This window comes from Callospermophilus lateralis, chromosome 11, assembly GCF_048772815.1.
Source record: "Callospermophilus lateralis isolate mCalLat2 chromosome 11, mCalLat2.hap1, whole genome shotgun sequence".
Classification (NCBI taxonomy): domain Eukaryota; kingdom Metazoa; phylum Chordata; class Mammalia; order Rodentia; family Sciuridae; genus Callospermophilus; species Callospermophilus lateralis.
The window spans coordinates 54206131-54212155 of record NC_135315.1 but is presented as its reverse complement, the minus strand read 5'-3'; positions in this window follow the sequence as shown (position 1 = coordinate 54212155).

The window sequence follows — 6025 nt, the reverse complement described above, 5'->3', positions numbered from 1 at the left end:
TGAGCAACCTCAGACGAGGTCAACACAAATGGTGGGACCTTCCTGATTCCCAAGGCGAATTAATCCCTCCTTTCACTTGAGCCTTGTCTTATGGAACTACCTACTTTCTACTCTGTCATCAACCATCTGTGTACATGTCCTCATTCCCTTACAGGAATATAAGGATCTCAACATTGGGAGTCTGTTCTGTTCAACATCATTTGCCCTAATACCAAACACAGGGCCTCAACTGTATTCAATGCCCAACCTCGTTAGTTGAACTGAATTAACTGGGAAATGAGTGCAGCTATTGGCCATTAGAGAACTACAGGGGAAACAGGAAAATATGAAGGTGGTTTCTCAAGTAAGACCTCTTTTGGCAGCTTGGTCTGTTGTCCCTGAGTGTCTGAGCAGCAGTGGGAAGAGGTGACTAGTTAAGATGGTGAATCTGTAGATAGCTGGTAAGTCCAGAGAGTTTGCCCTGAGTACCAACCCAAATCATTCAACCCAGCAACGTGCAGAACAAACGAGGGGAAAGCATTCTGTTGATTAACTGAATTTTTCATCTTCAAATATTTGTTTTGACTTGATATATATACACAATCAATATCAGTCTACAAAGAGTACTTTTGCTTAAAATTTCATGAGTAATTTCTTCCATTTCCTTAATAACCCCTTTTCATTTTTCTTTGTCCAATTTCTGGGACCAATCTAAGTCTCTGTTTTAAGAGAGCTGAAAAATGAAAACATTTAGCCAGAAATATCAAAGTCATTCAAATGAACTCAAAGTTTGTTTTAATTACATTTAATCAGGCGACATGGGGAGAAGCGCTATTACATTACAGATAACAGGGAAATGATGTTCAGCTTCTATTTTGTTCCTCTCTTCTCCATTAGGAAAATTACCTTCAAATAAGGGAGGCTAGACTAACCAGGGATATGAGACTTCTAAAGCCCCAGAGAGGGAAAAAATCTCATTAGAGAACTCCCTGCCAGTCTTAAGGAATCCAGGACACCTGTGTTTTACAAACTGTAGCCTCCAAAAAAACACGGAAGGGCAGACTCAATGCTTTCCTTGAAAGGGATGGGAAAATTGTTACAGAAAGTCAAACACTGGCCTGATTGAACCCAAGGGCACTCTATCATTGACCATCCCTAGCTCTTTTTATTTTATTTTTTTTTAATTTCAAAAAAATTTTTTGCTAAGTTGCCCAGTCTGACCTTGAACTCAAGATCCTCCTGCTTCAGCCTCCCCAATGGCTGGGATTAACAGGCATGTACCTACCACCTTGCCCTGTTTTTACAATGGGAGAAATGTGGCTTACTCAAAACAGAGACGTGCTCCTTACTTATTACATGGAATCATATTTATTACTTTCAAATTGTGAGCCTTGGTAAGGAAACTGGAGATCACTGGGAATCAGAGGAGGGTCACTTAGAATCAGGCAGAACCGACTTCAATTTCCTTTGAGTAGGATCACCAGGCTATTTTCTCAGCAAGCGATAATAGCATGAATTTTATTATGTTATTTTGGTGCCGATAAACTTAACCAAAAGTACTGTTGATGTGGCAATGTTAAAATAGAAGTCTCCAGGAAGCTGCCACAAGAATCAAGCTGCTCCTTCTTCTTTCTACTCCTCCTCCTCTTCCTCTTCTTCCTCTTCCTCCTCCCCTCCCCCACCCTCTCCTCCTCTTCTTCCTCCTCCCCTCCCCCACCCTCTCCTCCTCTTTTTCCTCCTCCTCCTCTTCTTTCTCCTCCTCTTTCTCCTCCTCCTCCTCCTCCTCTTCTTGCCTTCTTGCTCTTCCTCCTCCCCTGCCCCACTCCCCCCTTTCCTCCTCCTCCTCCTCTTTCTCTTCCTCCTCCTCTTCCTGTTGAACACATATCAAATAAAAAATATGCCTAGCCTTTGTCTTCACAGTGTGAAATCATTGTTTACTTCTCAACATAAACCTTAATTCGCTCCAGAGAACTTGGATTTTTATAAAACTTGTCCAATTTTGAGGAGCTTTTATTTACCAACACCTTTGGTTAGATCTTAAAATCCCCTCCTATATGTGCAATAGGATGATCAGCTGTTTGGATTTGCTCAGAATGGGTGGGACACATGCAATGATAAAATTGGAAACTTCCCAGGTGAGTTGGGAAAAGTCATCATCCTAATGTGGATATTTATTCCTTGCCTCCTTTTAATCAATCACTGTCTTTCAGAAATTTGTTTCTCCCATCCTCTTTGGATTGAGCAAGGCTCAGTACCAAGGGAGCTGGAGGTGCCATTTCTCTTTATATATCAAGGACTGTAAGATGAATTTACTTCAAGTGTGAGGTCTCCCGAGATAAAACGTTGCTTTCTTTTTAAAGTCTGTGCCATTGTGTTGAGTTGGAGGGAGATTTTATAAATGATATTGAAAATGATCATGGCGGGGCTGGGATTGTGGCTCAGTGGTAGAGCATTCATCTGGCACGTGCGAGACCCTGGGTTCGATCCTCAGCACCACAGGAAAATAAAAAAAAATTTAAAAAATGATCATAGGTAGTCAGGGTAGTTCTTTTGTCAGGCTGGCCTAAGGAAATGACTATTTAAAGTCCAGTTGGATTAGTAGATGCAAAAAGTGGAAAGCTTTGCTTTCAGGTTTTTAAACAGATGTTAGTTCTCCCAAATCAAGACTTATTAGAATAGTATATCACAAAGACATTGGCTGCTTATATCATGGGAAAGCTTAAGTCCACATCCCCAGGTAAGCTTGTAGAAATTCAAGTTCTCTTTCTGGGAAAGGTTTGTACTAGTGTTATAGTTAAAGCTTCCTCCCAGGGTTTCATAAACTGACTTCCAGACAACTCACATATAATCGAATCAAGCCTTTATTGAAGCACACCGGTGGCGGCTGACCAGAACATAAAGCTGTTCCCCTGATCAGCCCCGAACAATTGCAAGGGCACTCCTTATAAGCCTGAAAACCGCAAAAGGGATGTTTGGGGATCTAGCTAATGCAAGCAAGCCAGGTTACAGAAGCGGGAGAGTGCAGTCAAGTGGCGGGAAGCCTAACCAATCACAGTTAGCCCAGTCACCCCAGTTACAGAAACAGAGCCCCGTTGCCCTAGTTACAGGAAACAATGCCCCATTAGGTAGTTCCGTGTTCTTAAAGGTTTCTATAGCAAAAGGAAAAGAACATCTTGCCCCAGTCATGACCCTTCTACTTGGCATGATTGTTTTATAGGATGAAGTCATAAAACAAAATGGAGTCACATTTGCTCCTACTATCACACTACGTCTCTAACCAGGACTTGGGTTTTTCAGAAGCAGTACTCAGAGCAGGAGAGGGAGGTGAGAAGGTAAAACTCTAGTTGAGAAACAAAGAGATGTAGAGCAATGTGTCTTCATTGGATGCACAAACCAGGAACGAGGCAGAGGACTGGCCTGGAACAACCAGAGAACCCAGGAAGGAGGAAGGATGTGGACAGAGCAACTTGGACTTCAAAGTCAAGAGTGAATCTTAATATTACCCACCCAGTTTCCCTTCCCTGAGTAAAAAAAGCATCAGGAGGGCTAAGAAGAAGGGTCTAACATGCTGAGCAGAAAGCTGGGGCTGGGAACTGGGCTGACACATTGCTAGTTTTAAACCATGTCCTTCCCAAAAGTCTGGCCTTGAGGGTTGCCTCAAATACTCTTTCCAAGAATTATGTATAGCATCTGCAACTTGCTAGATCCATTTAATCGTAAAATGGAATATAGGGAGAAAAGTGTGGTCCTAATGGTTTGGGTGGTCAAATGAAATCTGGATTCCTAGGCATCAGAAAGGAACCACCAGGATTATAATTGGCTGGGTAGCATCAGGATTTAATTCCACTAACCAAAGTGTGTTTGGAAGACAGACATCTACCTGACATCTTCCTAAATATGGATAAAGTTTTAGATGCACAGGTGGTCTAGTTTTGCAAAGACATGCCTTGTGAAATGCAAATTAAAATAATAAGGACACGGGATGATGCAGGGGCTTGAGAGTATCTGCAAAGTTTTATTTTTATAACATCTAAAGCCAATGGCAAATGTTAACACCTGTCAAATATCAGTAATGGGTACATGGATGTATGTTATATTATTTGCTGCGATCTCTCTTTTATGTTTGAATATCCTGTAATAATCTATTTTTAAGAATTGAAAACAAAAAAAAAATTACATACCTCATGGAGTTATTCCTGACAGTTGAAGTCTGAGGGATCAGGTAATGGCCACAGATGGTAACCACCTCCTCCTTCCTAGTTAGAGTTTTAAATCTTTGTGGTGCCAGCTGTCAGAGAGCGAACTGTGGAACTCTTACGAAGATTAGAATAAATTGACAAGTCTTATTTATGTCAACCTAGGGGATTTGCCTGGTTCATATATACTTTATGGTTTTGCCTCTTTTGATGTAATTCCCCAGAGGCTTGATGTAACTTACAGGTACATTCCCTTGCCAATGTAAATTTGGCTTAGCTAGATATAGATATTGTCTTGTTGACCATATAAACTCTATGTATTCCATGAAAAACAATGCATTATTTGTTGGGAACTAATTGTTAAGTAGCAAGTCTGATGATACCTGTCGTGGCTGGATTGAATGCTTCCTTATACAACAAATATAATTTCCAAATATGACAAATATATATCAAATATAGAACTTGACACAACTTTATTATTGAAACAGCAAAACACTAAAGAAATTAAATGGTCCCAAGAAAGATCTAAGTGCCACTTTTAGAACTGTTGCAATCAAAGTCTGCCATGCCATTTGTCCAAGGCATGACTCAGGAAAGTAAGGTGAAAGGGGGTGTATCAGTTAGGAGTGGCTTTGGATGCAAGTAACCGAATGCCTGCTTTGCAGAGGCTTAATTTAGCTATCTCACAGAGCATGGAGTTTGTAGGAAGGCAGCCTAGGACTGGTTCAGGGTTCAGTCATCTCCACCAGGTCAAGATTCTTTCCATCCTACCAAAACCATCATGGAAGCCTGGTATTTTCATGGCAAAGTAGCTGATGAAACTATGAGAATCATGGATACTTTCCCTGCAGGAGTCAGGAGTTGGGGGAGATTAAAGACGTAAAGTGAAAGAAACAAATGATATATTTTCTTCTACAAGCTCTCTTAGCAAAAAAAAAAAAAAAAAAAAAAAAAAAAAAGAAAAAGAAAGAAAGAAAGAAAGAAAAGAAATAACTTTTCCATAGTCTTCTATGTGAGATGTCCCCGGAAAGCTCACATGTGAGTCAATGCAAGAAGGTTCAGAGAAGAAATGATTGGGGTATGAAAGCCTAAACACAATTCGTGAATTAACCACCTGATGGGATTAACTGAGTGGTAACTGAAGGCTGGTGGGGTGTGGCTGGAGGAGGTGGGGCATTGGGGGCTTGGCTTGGGGCTTATATATTTCTATTTGCAGAGTGGATTCTCTCTGCGCTTTCTGATCATCGTATGAGCTGCTTCCCTCAGCTATATTCTTCTGCCATGATGTTCTGCCTGACCTGAGCCCTAAAGAATGGAGGCTACAGTCTGTGGATTGAGACCTCTGAGACCAGAAACCCCCAGATAAACTTTTTCTCCTGTAAAATTGTTCTGGTTGGGTCTTTTAGTGGCAGCAGTGAAAAACCTCACTAAACCCCCTTCCAAACAGACTTGATTGAAGATTCATTGCCTAGGGTTGGTACATTAGAATTCCAAGAGCATTTAGGTTCTCTTAGCAAAAAACGTAAGCACAGGAGAAGAGCTATTAAGTTGGCAATGAAGGGAGTCATTCATACAGGCACTCCTACATCTGGAATTATAAGCTAAATAAATAGCTCTAAATACATATCTGGAAGTGGTATCAATCCAAAACGATTTCCTGACTGGAAAGTGGGAATGGTCCTCTAGAACAAAGTTTTCGAAAACTATGGTAAATAAACAACTAAAGGCACTTTTGCCAACCAAGCTATTTAAGAACCTCATGGAATAATAAACTTCGATGTTTGTAGACTTGCTCACTTTAATTGGTTTTTCAAATATGGCCTTTATCTGACTGGAAACCCAATATAGTT